The sequence below is a fragment of the Geospiza fortis genome, unplaced genomic scaffold (assembly GCF_000277835.1).
Source record: "Geospiza fortis unplaced genomic scaffold, GeoFor_1.0 scaffold195, whole genome shotgun sequence".
Classification (NCBI taxonomy): domain Eukaryota; kingdom Metazoa; phylum Chordata; class Aves; order Passeriformes; family Thraupidae; genus Geospiza; species Geospiza fortis.
The window spans coordinates 7,016,596-7,038,625 of NW_005054324.1; positions in this window are offsets into that span (position 1 = coordinate 7,016,596).

The window sequence follows — 22,030 nt, forward strand, 5'->3', positions numbered from 1 at the left end:
TGAAATGACCATCACAGGCATCATTACACCCTCCAGGGTGTGACCAGCACAACCCTGGCAGGGCTGACAAATACATTCTGGAACAAAAAAGAGGCATGGAAACATACGGTTTGATGATGAAATCCTAACCGTTGTCAGAATTCAAGTGATTCAGAGGTGGAATGTTACCCCTTATTATTAATCAGTGTATTTTTAACGTGAATACACAGGCGTGTATATGTGTACATATACACATGCATATTCATTATGTACTTGAAGCCATATTTTGCATTCACTGAGAATGTTTTATAATTAAAGTGTTTGCATAATTGAAGTTCTTTCTTGCAGAAATATTTTCTATGATTGTGCAGTAAAATGACAAAATGGGAAAAAGGAGGCAGAGTTGGCTTATCTTTGAATGATATAAACATTATCTGATGCTTTGTAGAATCAATTTATGGCAGTTTTTAAAGCTTGCTCTATTTAAAATGTGCAAATATTAAAAATTTAATCTAACCATGTTCCTACTTTAGGCACTATATGTAAGTATCTTTTACTCTTTATTTTAATGCCAATGCTTAATTAGGAGAGCCATTAAAAATCCCTGATATTTACTGAATGAAAAAAAATCCAGTGCAAATACCTTTTTTAATTATTATGGTATTTACAGACATAATATAGATAATAAAGTCAAACATAAAAATTAATAAGACTATAATATGAACCAAGCCTATTTTATACACGTAAAAATAGAAGGTTATTTACAAAATTGGCAAACATAACTGATGAGAACATCATCTGTGTTAAAGGCTGATTTAATTTTACTTTTGTAACATTCATTTAAGATTTTATCCCATAATCATGTCATTGGTCTGGGCACAGCACTGTAGAGTGCTGTGTGACATGCATGTGACAGCTTTGATTATAATCCCAGGCTTAACTGGGTGGCCTTGGACAACTGATTCCTGAACTTGGTTTTTTTCACTGTTAGTAGTGTGTAGGGGAAGTAAAGTCTTTGTTGTTTAGAGGTTTCTTGACCAGTAAAATGGAAATATTCATCCTTATCTGTTATGTAAAGATGCTACAGGGATTTGGCAGCTAATATGTGCAAACTGCCGCTTGTAAATATTAAAAGCAGACAGTTATGTGCTATTTATTTGGTTTTATAGTTATATAAATTACTTATTTATAAAAAGGGAACTAGAAAATATTCTGTACTGTTTTTAAAAATGAGACCTTCTCATGTTCCAGAATCATGTTATGATGGGAGTTGGTCAAAGCAGATGATTTTAAAACTGCAAGAGTGTATGCACTAATAAATATGCTATGCATGATGTAAGCTGGGTTTTTCTAATCACATCTCCATTTATTACAATTTTTAAAGCAGAAAGCACAAGAGGCTTCATAACTGCAGGAAATATCAGTGACTAGTAATTATGAACAAAAATAATAAATACTTTTCTCAGTTAGGGACCAAGATGTGAAACAATCATTAATTTTTGTGGATTTGGAAGAACGGTTTCTGGTAAGTCACACATGTATTGTGCTGTCAAGCTAAAAGGAAAAGATCCAAGTTTTAAGAAGAATTTGTTTCATCTTGTAACTGGAACATTTACAAATATTGCTGTGCCATTTTCTCACTGGAGCTTCCCAGTTAGAGGCTGTCAACTTCACAGCTAATGCACATGAACAGTAAATCACCTGCATCAGTCCAAATGACCCTTCCAAACAATTTTTAGTTTAGATACCTGATATTACACTGCATGGGGTAAAAACCTTCATAGCCTTGGTTATCTGTGGTGATTTTAGTAGCAGAGAAGTGGAACAAAGAACTTCACTGTGACCAGTTAAACTACTGCAAAGGGTTGGTAACTGATTGCATTCCAAAATCTTACATCTACAAGCAACTACAAGCAGACTGCAAAGAGGGAGAAAATAATTATTTCTGAAAAAAAATTTAGTTAGTTGCAAATCTTCACTAAAAGTGATGATTCTAAGGAAGAGCAAGAAAATATCCCAATCAGACTTTGATAATCTTATGGGTTTCACAGATCTTTGAATTATCTGAGTGACAACAGTGTCATCTCTCAGATGAAGAGATGGTTCTGGACCAAGCTGTTTTTGACATGGGAAGCAGATGAAGCATGAGAGGAAGAACAGATCAGGCAAAAGAACCAGCAGAGGAAACTTATTCTTGCTGCTCTTCCTCCTGCAATTGTGATCTGGGAATCGTGGTTGGTTTGCTGCTGCTGATCTTGTATACCACCAGGTCTGGTCTTAGAATCGTTATTTCACATATTGCAAAATAATAGCAACTATCCATCAAACCTGCTGTCCCCAAATTTTAAAATCGTAGGAAGAAATAAAAACATTCTACTAAAATGATTCTCTTAGAAGTAATCAGTGTTTGGGGGTGGTGAAAAGCTTATAAATGACTCTTGATCTTAGATAAATTGTCCATGTTCTGAAATTATTACACACTGAAAATTTGTATACTCTCTCTCTATTGGGCAGATAGATTAACAGAGTTTGTATAAATTAACCAGGCAATCAAACATATTACTATAGATATTCTTGTAGATTTATCTTATTCTGCAAAGTGATATATGAGGAGTTATTTGTTATTAACGATAACAGATATGAAAAATAATATTTCTGTGTGTACATGTTAGACATTAATGTTTTGGTCTTGGCAAAATTTTTATTTTCACAGGGAAGACTCCATCAGCCCATTTGAAATGTCTTCTGGAAACAGTCTTCAGTAAAAAAAGTAATATGGTTCAGGATTGAGTGGATGACTCTGCCAGGCTCTGTGTGGCACAAGCCCAGCGCTGGAGGTGGCCCGGGGAGGCCCTCTCTGTTCTACCACCTCCAGGAGTTCTGGGGGGCCAGAGGGAGGCTGATGGAGGTGGTTGCAGGCTGGGTGTGCTCACAGGGCTCAAAGGCACCCCAGGGGTTTCTTACACTACAAGTACTAAAAGGAGCACATTTTGTGTTTTATGGAGGCAGCCCTTGCAGACCTGCTGTCTCTGTGGTAAGCGTCTCTGTAAGTTTACTCAGCACTTCCAGTCTGTTTATGTTCTGGTTCTTCTGATCATTTACTCAATAAATACAGTCATAGAGTAACAAATCTACTGCTTAGTCTGATTTCTTCAGCAACTGAATAAAAAGGTATTTTTTTCTGAAAGGTAATAATTTCAGAAGTTCCATAACTCCCACTCCTGTCCCACTCTTTACCATCAGCCAGGAACATTAAATGGGTCCTAGCAGAGACCTTTCAACTCCTAGTGGAATTAGAAATACTTTGTGGTTCAATTTCTATTGCTGAAAATCTCAGATATGTGTTTCTGAAAAATTACTAACTAGAGAGAAATCTTTAAAATAAAAGCAATAATGTCCCCAGTTAGCTTCCCTGAAATCTAAATAGTCTGTAAACTTCATTCAGAGCCATAGACTTGGTCTTTGAGATTGGAAAAAAATAAAACTTTGCCAAAATTTCAATTTCCTTACATCACCATACATTGTGATTACTCCTATCAGGATCACTGTCTTACATGTAATGTGTGTACTGGAGCTGGCAATTCATCTTAAAATCTCAGGTAAATGCTATGGCTTAACCCCAGTGGCATATAAGTACTGTGCAGCAACATGCAAGCTCTCCCCTTTCCACTTGTGGAGAGAAGAATTGAAGAAAAAAGAATGTTATGGGGTGAGATAAAAACAGCATAATAACTGAAATAAAGTAAAATATAAAACTAATAGAAACATTAACTACATTAATAGCAATAATAATAATAGTAGTAATAGTAATAATAATAACAGAAATAACTGAGAAAGAAAAATTATGCACCAGGGAAACAATTCCTCATCACCTGCTGAATGATGAACAGTGTTCCCAAGCAGCAATTGGCAGCTTCCATGGGCCAGCTCCCCTCAGTTTGTATACTGGGCATGATGCTCTTACAGTATGGAATATCCCTTTGGCCATGCTCTCTCCTGGCCTCTTGTGCACCTGCTCACTGGCAGGGAATGAGACAGTGAAAAGTCCTTGATTTGAATGAATACTACTTAGTAATAAATCAAACATCAATGTATTATGAACTTTTTTCTCATACTAAATCCAAAATACAGCACTGTACCAGATACTACAAAGAAAACTCCTAGCCAGAAGCAGGACAGTAAAGAACTGCTGACTGGTACTTTCACAGAGCTCACCTGCTCTCTGCTGCTTTCTGCAGCTCACTCAGTGTCCACCAGCTCTACTTCTAACACTGACAGCTCAAGTCAATGCTTGCAGTTAGGTTGGATGGATGGAAATGTCTTTGCACACAGACAGGGAGGGACTTTGCAAGAAGTTTACAGAGCAGGATGATCAGATCAGCAGGGAAAAGCACCAGGCACCAGGTTCCCACCATGTGAATTGTGAAGATTTATAAGTGATTCTAGTCTGGTCCTTCCCACTGAGTGCCCATTAGTCGCTGCAGTTCAGTATGTTCATTCCTGGAGCACATCTCTGAAGTTATTTTCATTCATTAGGCTGCCAGAGCAGAGTGGACACAGGCAGAGATGGTTCCCCTCAAAAACACATTTAAAAATTGAAGAAAAGCACTAACACAAATACATCCATATGACTCAATTCTTGTTCCCTAATATACAACCAGATTTGTTAAAAAAAATGGAAATCTATCCCTCCCAAAGCCTCTTTAATTTTACTCCCTCATTGTTTTCATCTCCTGTTTTTTTCAGAGCTGTTTGACTACAGGAGTATTTGAGCCATTTTATACCCAACTTCCCTCTGTATATTACATGAGTCTTGTATCCCCTTTCTTTTCTCAATAGATAATTTGTCTGCACAGTTATCATCTAACTGCATAATGCTTTGGCAGAACAGCTGCTATGTCCAACCTTCCTGTATTAAATCAGCATTTCTGAGGGTGGAGGCTAGAGGTTGCAAAAAGGAGGTGGTGTTCAACAGAGGGTAGCACCTATATAAAAATGTTTTGGGGTTTTTTACTAAGGAGACACAAACAGAATTAAACTTATTTTTGTTAAGTCTGAGAACAGAGAATGAAAAAAAAAAAGCATTTCATACATATGTGAACAATAATTTATTTAATTTTACTTTAATTGCTATACAGTCAATGCTTAAATTTTAGAATCCTTAGTCACAAAGGACTTTAAGGTCATGCTGCAGGCAAGACTCGTTCCAAAACAAAAGTGGCAAATACAGACAGCATTTTGTACTCATCCCCTACGCATTATTTGAATCCCTTCCTGGAAACCTTGGCCAAGTCTCAGTCATTGTGCAGCTGGACATTTGCACTGGGTGGTAAAGTGAGCCAGGTGCTGTGCTAGCAGCATCCCACTCCTGTATGGCTGTACTGCTGAGCACCCAAACCCATAGGCCACAGCAGCTGATACTCCCTACTCATCTCCAAAAACCTTGAACTAGTTTTAGCAATGTTTTAAGTTTTCTTTTGGAGATACAGCTTTTATCTTCTAGAGGGTTCTGTTCATAAGAACTACAGGTCTGTCCGGATAACGACATTGCTCAAGGCTTTTCGCAATAATCTGTGCAGTTTTGGTGGGCCATGCTCACTGACATAGCTACTATAATTACAGAAGATTTATAAAAGGAAATAGATTTATTTGTAGATTTTTTTAAATTATTCTAGATTTTCTAGATTTTCTCCACTGTCCTGCCACTATTGGCCTGAGTGTTTCTGTATGTGCACATTTCTGCTCCTTGGCTGAATGCTTGTAAATTTTCAAACAGAAAAGCACATTTTTTTATTGAAAATATTTTTTTTTGATTGAAAATATATTTTAGGACTTTCAGGGACTTTCTGCTTATAAAAACTCTGAAGGCTCTGTCAATAACAAAGCACTTAAACTACATACTCTATCAAGCAGTTTGTTGGTTTTTTTCCCCATAAAATTCAGGATATTTAGGGCTGTAGAGATGGAATGTTGGGTTTTGTGGGTGTCTGGCTATACAGTAACACTGTAGATTGAAAACATGCTTTTTTTTTTCTTATATGACAAAAATTAAAAATTCACTTAAAATATTGCCAGTTGAATTCATCAGAATAATGTTCTTCCTGGCATGGAAGAAAAACAGAAAACGTCCTCCTCATTGGGTAGCTGAGAGTATTCAAGGTGTCTGGAAACACTTGATGGAAGATGAGAGAAGTAAACCTTTGGGATGGAAAACATGTTTCCTTTATTGTATGGCCAGCACTTTTATTTTGTACTCCATGATGGTCTTACACTATCATGCACTTTTAAGCTTTCTCACATCAGGATCACAGGAGGGAAATTACAGCATATTCAGACTATTGCAGCATTTGCCTCAAAAATCACTTTGCCTCTAGCAGGGACCAAGTTACATGAGACCATTAAGCATTAAAAGTCTCGTACTCATCCAGTGTTTAGCTTTTCTGAGTATGCACCTTCATGGCAGCAACACTAAGTCTGTCAGGATGCTCACCTAAGGTTTTCTGCCAGTTCCTCAATGAAACACTCTGTTCATAGCAACACATTGTCAGCAAGGATACTGTGAGCTGAATGAAGATATGGGCATTTCAGTCTCCAAAACTTGCTTAATTATGCCCCAGGAACCTGCAAGGATCTAACAGGAGTCTTTAAAGAGAAACACTTGTCTTCTTATTGCAAAGCTCCCATACCTTCTGAGTGATTTCTCATGGGCAACTCCTCACTGCACAGCCAACAAACTGCAACTCTCCCCTCACCCAGCTAACCCACTCTTTTGTAGCATTCATCTTCTTATTGGACACAGCTGTGGGCTCTTAAGGGCAGGCCTGTTCCTAATCTTGGGTGATTAGTACAGCTGCAACTCCTCAGGGGTGAGATTGCCTTCTGCACTATCTTATCTTTATTTTCTTACATTCTATCCCTCCACAAACACTGACTTGACTGAGTCTCCTCTGACTATGTCAATTCATACCACTGTCATAGACATCAGTCGTGTTTTCAGAATCCTTATTTTCCTGTTTCCTTCCAGTGGTAGATGTTTATAAAGCATGACTGGTAAAGAAAAGAAAGAAAAGGAACTGGAGAACCCTGGACTGGAGTTTGGAACCCAGTGTCCTGCTCCAGACCTTCTCCTGACAAGTTTCAAGCCTGATGTACACGCAGTGTTGTAAGGGTTTGTTCAGGTTTCCAATGAGAGAAAGAGATATATGGGAAAGGCTAATTTTTGGAGGAAGGGAAAAGACACTTATGGAGACAGAGTACCTTTTCACCTGTAGCTTGATGGCAGATAATAACACTTTTTTGTCAAGAAAAGAAAGTACTTTTATATACAATTATTTAGATGTGTTTAATAGGAGCAGTAATGGGGAAGGTTACAACTGCCTATTAGTGCTGCTTAGACTTCAGACAGTCTTGTTCTTGTGCTTCTCAGACAAGCATTGTGTAGCTGTGTGCCCTATCATTATTAGCCTAAACTAAAAGAGCAGTTTTCTGTCATATCAAAGTGGGGTTCCAGGTGCCAAAGGCTATAAAACGATACCCAAAATTCTTAGTTCTGCATGGTTTTATTGCTAATTTGTCTACATCTAGGAAGTTTTTCCAAATTAAGACATGAGTTACAGTAAGGTTTGGCTTTTCACAGGAGAAAAATCATTAACAAGGCAGTAAATGGTGAATAACCCAGTGACTGATTTCAATGTAGCCAATGGACATATGACATTAGTAAAGATCATAATCTTTAGAATGGCCTGGTTTAGTATCTAATCTGCTGAGGGCATCTGCCCACACTAAGCTCATGGCAAGAATATGGCTATAGAGAAGCGACTCACTTTGCATTCAGTAGGAATGGACCCCATCAGCACAAGATAAAAGGAAGTTGTGTGCCTCACCCTCCCAAGCCCCTTTGAATATCCCAGCCACTGTTTTATTCTGCCAGATGGGTTGATGACAAGTAGCAATCAGAAACTCTCTGGCTTAGTGCTATTAAAGTCATTACTGGCGAAATTTGGAAAAAACCCATTCTTTTCTTCATCAGCATTCTTTCATTGCATTAAAATATTCTGTCTTTTATGAGCTGAGTCATAACAAGCTGAGACATATTTACTACTTAGACAATTTTTAAACATTATAGAGTACTTGCTCAGAATATTACTGCCATGAGCAAGACAATTGACATTTTCAACTTTAATATGAATAAATTCCAACATTAGTACTGCAACAATGCAAATGACTGCAGTACCTCTTCCATTAATAGTGCTCAACCAGGAAATTACTTTAAATTATGGTAGCTGGCATGTATGTATCTTGTATTTATGACTTCTCAGCAAATGCAGCTCAGAGTGGAAAGGCACATTTTACTACTATAAGAGTGAAACTTCCTTAGTTGTAGGGTTTGTTTGTTTAAAATAGATGAGATACTACATCCCTCCTACTGAATTTCACCACAAGAGCTGTTAGTAGACCATCTGAATTCTGTTTTCCCATCCTATATAAGGATCCTTCTGGATTAGATTTATTGTTGCCTTCCCTCAATTGCTCCAACACGCACAGCAGTCTCCTCTCTGATGATGAGGGCTAAAAATAGTTCCCTCCTGAGCCCAGCTCAGTAACTGCAATATCAAAACACACAGAGAAGGCAGATGTGCCTGTTGGTAGCTGAATGTTCTCTTTCACCACTTCCAGCCAAGAAATAAGGCCTCAGTGCTGGGCTCAGAATAAGAACTTAAATCTGAAAAACTGGTGCTCGATGTGCATGGTAGGCTGCTTTTGAACAGTGGGAACAAAGTCAATTACAAACAAACAGGCAACTCTAGCACAAGTAATTAACTTTGGTGCAGGGACAAGAGAATCCTTCAAAATGGGTATGTCAGCTCATTGAGTAATCAGTCCAGGTAACAATATTAGCAATACAGAGTTATTTAAAATCTGCAGGCATCTTTTCTATTTGAAATGTATATTTTGAAATACATTTTTTATTTCTTTATTCATTATTGCCTGCCATAGTGAGAGGAAAGAGACAGCAGTCTCCTAATCTGTGAGTGATCCTATTGCAAACTAGAACTGGGTTACCTGGTAAGAAGGGTTGCAAGATATATGTGGAGCCAACTGTATATGTGTTTTCTTCTCTCTATTTCTTCTACTAATCAGTAAAAGCTCTTTTATTGATTAAAGATAAAATAATGTGATTTCTTCCCAATAATGCAAAATAAATTATATTATTTCTACATTTTACAAATGCTGGAAATGCTTTGCAGTTAAGCTCTGTGCCAGGATTCTACTTCACTGGATCCCTACTTGTATAGCACAATTAGATACAGACAGAGCACCCCAAATGAAAGCACAGTCAAGCATCCTCCCACACACAGACATGCTAGAGTTCTTTGGACAAAATATGCAGAGGTTAATGCAACTCCAATGGCTGTACTTTGGACAACTTCTTCAGATGTTGCTCACATCAATGTTTTTTGCCTAAGACCCAGTTTCAGCATCCAGCAAATGCAAACATCAACACTGTATTTGTGTTTGGTCATACTTGATACCAGGTCTACATAAATGGTGTTTATGTCATCTACATGACACCTACTATCACTCAATGGTCCCCTGCAGAAAGATGGGACACTCTGTCCAACAGATCCAACGTGCAGAATGATTACACTTGGTAGTATGAAGAATAACTCAATTTAATTCAACTCATTATTTTAGAAATCCTTTAGTGTGGACAGCAAAGGAAGGCAGACCACACAGAATCAAAGTTGTACATGGAGATTCAACAGAGACAAGGATGACACTGAGCACCCTAAATGTGTCTATGTGAATAAATTAAATTTTGCTTGTGGCTTTAACCTTCTGTGGTAGTAAACTGTTAAAGTATTCCCCAGCAGAGATTTGGCACATTCCAACTACTATAACCCCTCAAATTCTCTGATTTTATTTAGCTGCTGTAACTAGCCAGTGACAACTGCTAATAAACCATTCATCTACCTTCTCCTGGAAGGGAATCATGTTTACTAGTGCTTTGCCCTGGAACCTAGAACATTCCCGGACATGTTTAATTCACTTCCATAGCCACAGAATTTGCAATCATTACTTCATTTTACATAAATCTTTTCTATATCTTGAATTAGGATAGAAAGATAGTTGGGAGTACAATAGTATTCAGATTTCAGAGTAGTTTGCTGCCTCAGAAAAAGCAGATGTGTCTGAGGCTGATCAAGCTGTTGTGGGAGAGAAGTTAAGAATAGGTTGCTGGGTAACAAAGGGTTGGTGGTACGAGAACTGGTTTTGAATACATATCCCCAAGATAAATTTCATCATCACACCTTAGGCAAAAAATCTTTCCAGGACTGCTTGCTGTTTACCTTTTGGCTGTTTTTTCCCCTGGTTTCCTCTTTCCCTGGGAACATAGCCAGGAACATGCTGCTAAAAAGATAGGCTAGCCCTGCTAGCCCTGGTCCAGACCTGACAACCTGGACCTTTCTTCTCTGCCCTGCTCCAGTGATTCTGCTTAGGCTTTGCTATAAACTATGCCTTGTACTCATAGCAACCTGAAGATCCATGCCATCTCTTTCCTCTCATTACCTTTCATCCCTCCACATTACCACTATCATTACAGAAATCAAATGCATTACACACAGAAGAACAAATCACTTCTTCCCAATTAGAATTGCTTGAATAAAAATTGAGAAAAATAGTATTTTGCAGCTTATGTGTTTGTTTGATAATTAATCAAATTGTCATTGATTGTGTGTAGGATTTCTGCCAATACTTCAAAAGCTGGAAAACTGAGACTGATCTTTAACCTGAACTGTTACAGAAATATCCTTAAGATGCTTGTTCTTAAGATGGAAGGGTTATCTTTTGGCCTTCCATAGATAGCTGCTTTAACACTGAAGGAGGGAGAGAGAATTCAAACATCAAACCTTGCTGTAATTATCATAGAAGTAAATGGCGTCCCTGGAGTATTGTCAGAGGAGGGCAGACAGCAAGATCTTCAGAAGGATGCTGATAACAGTGTCACAACTCGCACAAAGGATGACCTGCTGAGGATGAAAGCAACTATCTATTCAGCAGTGCCCATCTGAAATACAGTTATGCAACTTGGCATTGAGTGGCTCAAATCTAAACTGCCAGATGATCCAGGAATGGTTGGACATGGTGTTAATAAGCACAGGGCCATGAGCCAAGGACTCTGGCTGTGGACAGCCACTCTGTTCTGTGCCACTGGAGATCTGCTCCCAGCTGCTCTTCATCACTCTGACCCTAAACTCACTATCTGTTCTGACAAGGCTGTGCCTATGGGTGTTGCCTATTCTGTTTCAGTCAAAATGAGACAATGAGGCACCTTATCTTAACCCACATAAACACTACTGCTTAATCTTTTTTAACCAAGCTCATTTTAAGTGCAACAAGTCACAGTAGGTTTATTTTGAAATGTCTGATAGAAAACTGAGCTGACTGACCTGTACACCGTCCTGCTCTCTTGTTTTTCCACTGGTGGCCTTTGCCAGGGAGACAATCAAAGTTTCGCAGATGCTCTAATACCAGAAGTCCCTCCGAGGAAAAATACCAGATGTGTGTGCCCGCAGCTCTTAGGATACATATTGGTAAAATTTCCTCCAAGAGTGGCACTAACTTTTAGACTAGACTAAGCCAACTGTGTTACTAAAAAAAAAGAAAAGAGGAACAACAAAATTCTCAGAAATTCCAGCCTCTAACTTCATCTTTCTTAGGAAAAAAATCTGTCTAGTGACATTACTGCTCAGAATACAGCTACTGTAAAATGTCCTCAACTGTTTCTGAGAAAAAGTCAATTTCCTCTACATCTATTACTTCTAATATACAGACCATAAGGGGTTTTTGTATCACAGTAAGTTTATCTGAGCTATCTGCAACACAGAAAAAAATGTAAATAATTTTCTAATGTAGTTGTTTTATGAAGTTATTCAGAGGACAGGAAAAAAAAACCTCCCTTGTAGACAAAGAGAGGATGGGAAGCAATTTATCCTCCTACTTCCCTATTATGTAACCAGTTCCTATTCTTAAGTGCAAAAATAAAATAAAAGTAAATTGAAATAAATCAAATAAATTACATTTCACAGTTTCAAGCTCTACATTATGTCTTGGCTGTAATAACATACATTATCATTAATGGCTTTCACTTTACAGTGCTGAAAGTCAGATTTGTTATTGTCATCTTCATTCCTTGACCTTTACTATTGGCATTGCTCACATGAAAGTATTAGTCTGCTGTCACACTTCAAGAAACCATGTAATAAGGTCAACTATGCATCACTCTAAGTCATCTAAGGCTATTTTACCATATTTGCTTTGTGACAAATGTGTAAGATCACTGCAATTATCTACAGTGATAGTTAGACTTCATGCTATATACCACTCAGATTTTAATTATATTAGAAAATACTAGTGCCAGAGGACTAGTGGAACATTTTATCACCATGAATCCAATATCCATTTAACTGAGATGCAACAATGGACAACTTCAATTTCTGAACAGAATACTTATATTCTGGAGAAATGCATAAGTGAAAAAAATATTGTTATCTAGCCTCCACTTAAAAGTGCTTATCTGGTGTTTGGTTTTGATTCTCATTAGGATTTGCAGGGTTTGGGGGTGTAATGAGGGTTAGGTTTCATATAAGGGTTCAGAATTGAGAAAATAGTTTTTTTGCTGAACATTTAAATTCCTACAGAGATTTGTGGTATACGGCAGTATATAACATAAATCTGCATTAAGAGTATGCTTTTCCTTATATTAAGGGAGATGGAAGGAGAAAAAATTCTCTGTTCAGCAGCCACTGTCATAAAATAATATGTAATGCAATTACATTCCCAAGGGACATAATTTTGACAGCCTAAGAAGGCAACCATATTTTCTGCTGGATGAGTGGAAAGGCCTTCCTAGGGACCATCAGCAACTGGCTGGACATTTACATAACCAGAAAAGGTCCAATGCCATATAGATAGTTGGTATCTCTGCTTTTCAAATCAGAATGCACAGAATCTTTATCAAATCAGAATGCACAGTGGCTTCATGTCTTGTTGCTAGTCCTAAATAAAACAGCCAGGCCATTGGATCACTACTTGTCATCAACAACACAGACAAAGGTCAAAAACCACTTGGTTGAAAGAACAGCTTATGGAAAAAGGGATTTAAAACATATTGCATGAGATTTTTCCCCTTTTCTGATCTTGAAGTTCGGAGAAGGTCAAATATTGATTCACTAGTCAATTGCCTAGTCGAGGATTGTCTAGTTACTTATGTTTTTCAGCAGTTAGAGCTATAAACTACCAGAAATGGTATTCTGAGATTACCTATGCATGTACACATCACAGGGTCAGAAAAAACACAAAATTCCTTTCTTGTTCAGCTATAATCAAAAGAGAAATTAAAGCAGCTTATGTAGTTCTTACATCAACATTAATAGAAAAAAAATTTCAAAAGAAAGAATTTTCAGGAAGGAGCAATAAAACTAGGTGCTAATTTACTAAGAGAGATTTTAAAAATTTAGTCTTGCCCAGAAGAGACATAGCATCAAATTGAATATACTGGGTGTAAAATAATTTATTATTTTGGGTTTATAAGATAAAATTAACAACTGTTAATAGAATTAATACCAGGAAAAGAAAGAGGAAGATCAACCCATGCTATGTGAGCATTTTAGGAATGGAATCACTGGCACTTTTATGCCACTCCCAATAGCAGATCAGTGTATTGAACCCTTAGGAGCGTTCTCAGAAAACATGATATGTTCTGCCATGGAGAGCAGTCAGTTCAATGGCAGGGAAATGCAACTGCTTTTCTACCTCTGATTTTTATGCCTGTTAACTTTCTTTCCAGTCCTGCTGTGGAAAGAAGTCTTGGTAATAAAAGGCATTCAATACAAAACATAAATTCCTATAAAGTTACTTATAGGCTTTGTAGAAGAGAAAAGGCAATTATTTTCTTCATTGGAAATAATTAATCAAGCTTTCTGTAAGAAAAAGTGTTGAAAGCACATAAGCACACATTTTTACAGAAAATGTAAGTTTTCTCTGAAGAAATGGGAATTATTACACATTTGTTAATGTTTATACTGTTGTCATTATTTATTTTTGCTTTCATAATGATCCCTTTTTTTAGAATAGGAATTAGCTCTGTTTCTGTTTCTTGCATTACTTGTGCATAGCAGCTTATCTGCTAAATGAGCAAAAAGTTGTTTTACAAGTGTACTAACATTTCTGTCTCCTTCCCGTTGACCTAGTGCTTTTGTTTTTTAACCCAGTTCACCAAAGGCTTGTTGCAAAGAGCTTAGAAACTTTGATTTTTCCAACAATTGTCTCTCTCTCCCATATCTATACTGCCTACGACCCAGCGAATTAAGAAACCAGCAGGTAATAGGACACATCCTTCATGAGGATCCTGAGCAATTCTTGTGCACCTCCCATTCCTAAGTCACATGGAATGATACACACATGATACAGGGCTGGTATGGATTTGCTAGGCAGCTGCAAACACCTGTGTGCTAGGTCTCTTGCTTACATGCCCAGTCTGTACAAAGAAAGCTGTGGGACCCCTGATGAGCTGTTATCCTTCAACCCATGAAAAACAATGTAGTCAGGCAACTGCATAGTATTAACATTATTTATTCATATCTAGATTTCCCAGCTAAAAGCCAGGCTCCAATCTGCCAATTGTTGTGCACACATCATGGCAAAATAACATCTGTACTGCGGAATCTACAAACAAGGCATACCAAAAATAGCAAGAAAAGAAGAGGCACATGCAGGAGTAACTTGCTTTTGTCTGAAGAGCAAAGCCAAGATTGAGAAATAGGTCAGTACTGTGGTTAATCAGTAGTCATCTAAAATACAGCTTACTGCCATTAAAACTTTTCTTTTGTTTTTTAATATGCCATAATGCATTTAATAAAAATACTTAGAAATTAGACTTATTTGCAATTATGTGCGAAGTCATGGCATTATACTTATGAAAAGACCATGAATACATTAGGCCCATGTGTCAAAATTTATATTATTTAGTTCTAAACATAAACATATGTCTTCACATAGTCAAACTCTTTGTTAGAGTAACTTTTTATCAGAGGGCATACCATTCTGTCTACATAATTCTGCTGCCAGATAATCTGAATGGGTATTGTGCATAGTTAATACTGATGAATTTGATGTGCATAGATTAATGAAACCTCATATTACTTTACACTAAGACATCTAACCTAGCTCATGCTTTATTTTCCTGGGGAATGCAATAAAATTTTGCATATGGTAGCCCAATTTATATCTACTGGACATACTGATTCAGTATTCAAGGGATAGTATTTCATGTGTTTCATCTAGCACAATTCAAGTGGAGTAAATACAATATACAAATTTGGGCTGACAACACTGGTCTCAGTCCAGCAGAAGATATGTGCAGTCTTCCAGATCATTTAAATACCAACAGGCTGGATTTTCTCACCACACAGCATGTCTGTGTCCTGAGGGAAACTTCTCTCACAGTCCAGTTTCATGATCTGTTTAAGACAAGAAGATACAGTGCTGTGGCTGAAAAGGGCCACCCCACCCTTTTCTTGCCACCAGCCTGCTCAGTTTCATGACACCATGTATTCCCTTGGGCTGCAGGAAGCATTTGTGTAACTGCACTCAAAACTAATCAGGAACTGATGTCAGCTCAAAAAAACCCCAGCACAATAAAAATTAGTTGGATTCCATGGACTAAAATGGGAAATTGCAAGAGGTTGATGCCTTTTCCTAGTCTTAAAAATAGAGAGCCAAACATGGTTGAGGGATAAGGGGTTTTTACCTGGGTATTTTAATAAGGATCCTTATGGTGCCCCATTTCTCCAAGACGGGATGAGCCACGATGCACACGTGTGATAGATCACGTATACCATTTACAGACCTTAAAATTAGCATATCTAACAAGGAGGCCCCAGTGGGAGGCCTGGATGAATGGTGTGATATTCCTCCTTCTGTGGAATTCCCCCCTGGCTGGGCCAGATCTCTAGTTTACAGGATATGTTCCACAGAGGACCTTGGTTCCCCAAGATAGCGTGGGGTTTTCCAGCCTCCTCCAATGATGCCTTTAGGGTGTTTGCTGTCCTGGCCTAAAAAAATACTAGGGCTGTGCTAAGTTATCAGACTTAAGGAATTAAAAATATGCGTGCTAAGAATACTAAAGATACATAAAAGTTATATAAAAGGTATATAAAAGAAAAAGCAAAAAGCTATATAAAAGAAAAGGCAAAAAATCATCTTGGCATCAAGATGTGGAATGGGTGGAACTGTCCTTTTTGTTGGATGATCATCCATAGTTTAAACATATTTACAGTATTGGCTTATTTAGAAATTTATCAAACGTGTTTATTTACTCAAATTGTGTTTATTTTTAATAAGACTGTGTTAATTTTTTAATAAGATATTTTTTGTCTATAGATATAGTATCTCAGGTTATCTGTTCCTCAAAACACTGTTCCTATCCCATCTCATAAATCCATTCATAAGTCTGTTCACAAATTATTGGCCAAAATAAGTCCATGGCACGTGCCTTATCATAAGGTGCTTGTCTACCAGCCACATGGATATCCAACTGTAGGGCTTCTGGACTTCATGTCTGGACTTTTTCAGAACGTCTTATATTAAAAGCCTCAAGTTACATGGTAGTCAAAAGTGCCTTCTCTTTTTTGACATCCAAGATTTTGTATTCATTCTATGTACCCCCATCCACACATCCAACCCAAGGGATATTTCACTTTTTCTCAGCTTATCAAGACAGGATGTAGAACGTACTAGCACTACAGCCACCAAGTTGATTAGTGCTAAAAATATTTTCTTTGTTAATAAAAGTTCCTGTAGTGTACCTTGGAAGTAACTCTACCCTGCAGCTCTACTAGGTGTGTCATGTCCTGACACTGTCATTTCTTCTCCTGACAGCTATGAGCTTTTCATCTTTTCAGAGCTCCCAGTTCTGACTTCCAGGCCTGCCCTATCTTCTTTGCAGCCTCTCCTGTCTCCTGGCTATTGGCAATGATTCTTAACAAACTTGAACTGACTTTCCTTCTCTCAAAGTTATACACTCCAGAGCACTTTTTTTCGTAACAGGAGACTCCAGAGGAAATCATATCTCTTTAAGAATTGAAGAGGATGAAGTGCCATGCTTTTTATGATGACTGAACTAAAGCTTGGAATAGCAGTTTATAATTCATTGCAAAAATGTGTTGTCCTTTCATGGTGAGTCGACATTGGCTGTCTGTGAGGTGCCACCAAGCCACTCTCTCAGTCCCCCTCTTCAGCAAGACAGGGAGAGAAAATAAGATGAAAAACTCATGGGCTGAGAAATGTGGAAACTTTTTTTCTTTTTTTTTTTCTTATTTCTAATGGTCAGTATCACAAGAAGTGTTGATAGAATTATTAAGCAGACACTTCTTTGTAAAGCACCACAAGCTTAAAACTGCTTCAGTAGTAAGACTTCAAGATCAAAGTTAAAAATACTTTATTTAGTTGTGATGACAATTCTGTTAATTGAGCAATTTCAAAGGTATGTAACTTTTGCTATTGCAATTGCTTCTTTGTAATTATGAACTTTTCAAAGAGCTTGGTCTATCTCTGCAGATCCTTTCAACTGACCATTCTTCAGCCCCATAACAAGATGAGTGGGAGGCTGGTCTCCTGAGAGAAGAGTCATGCCATATTGGTTAATCCAGTCTTCTGCTACTATAAACCTGTCAGTTCTGCACAACAGAAAGCCCTGAATTTTCTCAGCTGCTGTCTTTTACAGTAAATCAGCTGCAAGCAGATCAGCTTTTTGAGAAAAATATATATTTATGTATTTTCTAATGCTTATGATACATATAAATTATGAATACTCTGGAAATATGTTGTTTTTGTAACAGATGTCCCATGTCAAAGCATTGATAGCTTTTAAATGGTCTTCCAGACTGCAATTACAATAAACAGTACTGTATTGTCACTTCCATTAGAGATATTAAAAAAATTATTAAATTTTAAAAAAACAGCAAGAGTGCCTTTGTATTAAACTAATTCTCTATGTAGTTTGGACTTGTGATTATCTCTGCTACATAAATGATGTCATATTTCTATATTCCTCAATTTGGACAAAATTCCCATTATCTTCAATGAAGAATTCAAGATTGGGGTGCTAACAGGAGATAAGAGATGAACAGTGCTTTCAACATGTCATCTGAATATCTTGTATTTACCAATTGAGTCTCCAACGACTTACTATCATTTACAATATCAATTTGTTTTTCAGAATTTTATTGCATTTCCAGAGAAGAAAATAAACTTTGGAGGAGAAGCATACAATAATTCTTCTTTTTTTGAAAAAAAAAAGGCAAAAAACAACTTAGTAAAGAAATAGTCTGAGTTATGCAACACCATCTAGAAAGAAGTTCTTTTATCACTGCTTGAAATAAATGGTCACTCAAAAGGGCATAGTCTGGAATGTTTTCTTGCAATTCTAGTTCGAGTTAGTAGGATAATGTTTGGCAGAGCTCAGCTGTCTTCATAATAAAATGCCTCTGCACAAATATTGCTCATTACAAATTAAAAACAGTGGTGCTAAAAGCTACAAATATAAAGAAAAAAGACAAAGAAACATCTATCTCTCTTTGAACAAAAGTTGACAAAAGAAAGATTATTTTTAAAGTTTATATAAAATTTAATTTGAAATTAGTGTTTTTACCTATTACAAATGAATATGCAAAAATAAAATTACGTGAGTTAATCTAGTGGAAGAAAATGCATCACAGTTATAGACAGGAATAATAAAAACAAATGCCATACTGCAATCTTCAAAAAATTAAAAATGTTTATTACATTATGATTTCACATAAATAAGAAAAATATATATGAACAACAGTTTTCTGTGGAAATATATTTCTATTTGGTTTCCAAAATAATTGCTAAATCCATCTTTACTAAATACCTTTTTTTAAATATAAAAAAATCACAGTACAAAGAGTTCAGTGTTTCATTGCTTGTTTATATGTTTATATGGTTCATAAAAATGTATATTTGAGGTTCCTGTGGTGTTTTTTCTTGCTGAAGACAAGATATTCTTCAAAACATATTGCTACTTAGATTTTAAAAATTCCAAAAGACTCAATTTTTCATGTTTTATCTGATTTTGTGAAATTTGGCTCAGTATTTTTGCTCATAAGGATTTATAAAAATTATAGGGGGGAGAAATTTTCTTATAAGTGCATCACATCTTAGCACAAATTATGAATTATTTTAGTAATTTCCCCCATCTCTTAATCACAGAATCACAGAATTTCTAGGTTGGAAGAGACCTTGAAGATCATCGAGTCCAACTCATGTACTAACACCTCAACTACATCATGGCACCAAGTGCCAGATCCAGTCTTTTTTTAAACACGTCTCCCTTTAAAAGCATACAATGATGAGTTAAGAAGGAAAGTAGTAAAAGCAACTCTTCTACCTCACATTTCTCATATCCCATCCTGAGACCAAAACCTCATTTCCTTCAGTGCTATCTGTGGGATCCATTCCAGGGGACACATTTCAGAGCTCTGCTGCAAACACAGAGAATTCCTACAGCAGTATCCATTGCCTTTCCCTGCTGCCTACAAGACCTCAGTCAGAGCCGACTGATGCCCACTGTAAGCTCTCTACTAATTTTGAAGGCCAGCAGACCAATATTCCAGTTTTCTTTCATCATGTATTTCCCAAGCTGTATTCTTCCCATGCCGCTCTGGAAATACCATCAATTCACTGACCACTGACTATCTGAATCCTCTTTCCCCATCACTGCAACTTCCTGGCTGCGCCAAAGGATGAATCTACTTTCTTTGTGTTGCCCAAATTCACAAAGGGTTTCAGAGTGAGACCCTTGGTTTGTGCGAGTTTCTGCACGATGGATTCATTCTCCTGCTTCGAGTCTGGCAGCAGAGCTAGTGTCTCCAGCCCAGCTGCCATGTGCTTACAACAGAAACCATCAATTTAATAAGTGAAAACTTGCTGACACTGCTCCACTTTGCCCAGCCTGACTTAGGATCAGCCTCATTCACACGAGCACCATAAAGAGGAGCAAAACCAAAGCAGGGAGATGGGAATCCGAGTTTCCATAGCCAACAAACCACCTTATCTCAGGAAGGCCTACTGCAAGGCTGGAGGCAATCACTAGAAAAATGAGCAGTTCACCTGTTAACAAGGATAGCCTAGACATTTAATGTGAGGGAAAGATTCTAGCCCATTTTTCGAGACAGATATGATCAAAACCACTGAACGATGGAGAAGTTCACTATCTTATGCAGGAGAGGAAAGATTTGATTTTGATAGGGAGCAACAGAGAAATTAATTTCTCTGACATATGCAGGCATCAGATACAAGACTTTGAATATGACCAGAAACTATGCCATACTTTCAGGAGTCATAACTTTTTTTTCAAATTGGAAATATTATCTTGGGAAAGTACCTTAACTTATTGATTGAATCAGTAATTTGGTCTCTAAGCAAGCTGGCCAGTCACATCTCCTGTGGCATGCATGAGCCATAAGGACTCCCTCAGGCACTGAAGAACTCCCACCTTGGGAGCATGGTGACAAGGCTTCCACATGTGACTCCTTTTCTCTCTTGAGCTCTCTCACAAGGTAGGGGGATCCTGCTGGAGTTCCCCACCTTCCCTGCTTTCAGCAGCACCACCACTCACATTGTACAGACTCTTGTGTGAGTTTTGGCTCTGTGACATCTCAGATATTTGTCACCTGTGGCAATAGTCCAAACCTGGATGTAGCATAATGACACCTCTCCTCATGCATGCATTCTGTGATAAGCCTTGGACTTGCACTACATAACCCAGAGCACTTGCACTAACATATATAACCCACATCTGGGCTTTACTCTTATGCCTTCTCAGCTTTCAGATATGAGTCTCTTACAGTAAACCACTTGCTTATCTAAAAATTCTACTTTAGAAGCTCACAGTCAGGAAAGACACTGTGAGCTTAGCCCTGCTTTGTAAAGCAAGAATTAACCTCTCTTTAGAGGGAATTATTTTTAGAATTTATTCCAGACATGTTTAGTCTGCTTCAAATATGTTTGCACTCTCTCTGTCTTCAGAAAACATGATGTAAATATTTATTACAGATTCGTGATTGTAGGACTTTTTTCTGATTGCAAGTGTGACATGCTAAATCATATCTTTACATCTTCTCATACTTAGGGAAGGGAATTAGTATAATTTCTTGACATATTTATCTCTTTCAGATGGAAATAGTTAGAAGTGCACTGCACTTATAAATCGTAGACATTTTCCATTAACTTAACTTATTACAATAATCACATATGATATTACTCATATAAATCAGAAAAGAAACCAATGATGACAGTTTCCATTTCTAAGAATATTATTTCGTTATTAATTGGTTTCATATAGTCATCGACTCTTTAATGAAGGTCCCTGCATATTTCCAGAATGATTGGTAATGTATAGACCATGTTAATAACAATCAGCAAAAAATATCTTCCCGGATTGGCCTGCAGATGTGGAGTAGTACAGAGCCTGATCACACCCCAGCCATCTCACTCTTCAAGCCCTGTTGCTGTTAGAGAAGCTTTTTTTCCATCGTTTTGCAAACGTGACATATTGAAATAGTGTGCATCTACCCTCTGCAATGTGTACATGTGCATAGGCAAAGAGATTGGCCTGTAGGTGTGCAGTTCTGTAAAAAATGGAATCTATGCATTTTGCATTATTGTAGGGAATCATAACTAAACTGACCAGAAATCTTCCTATGCAACAATTTTCTCTCCTCAGGAGATGCCAGTTCAGTGACATCAAAACATTTCACAGTCTTCTTGTCCAGTTTCTTCTCACCCACCTTCTTAACTAGTAGCATGGAAGGTTCTCAGAAGGAAAAATTCAGCTAGCAAACCAGAGCAACTTGAAAAGCTGCAAGCCCTCAAAAATCTGTATTCTGATCCCAAGGTTTTTCTATGAGGTCTCAGAAATTTGTCTTTTATAAAGTAATGAAGCCAGTCTTCACAGATTCCTTAG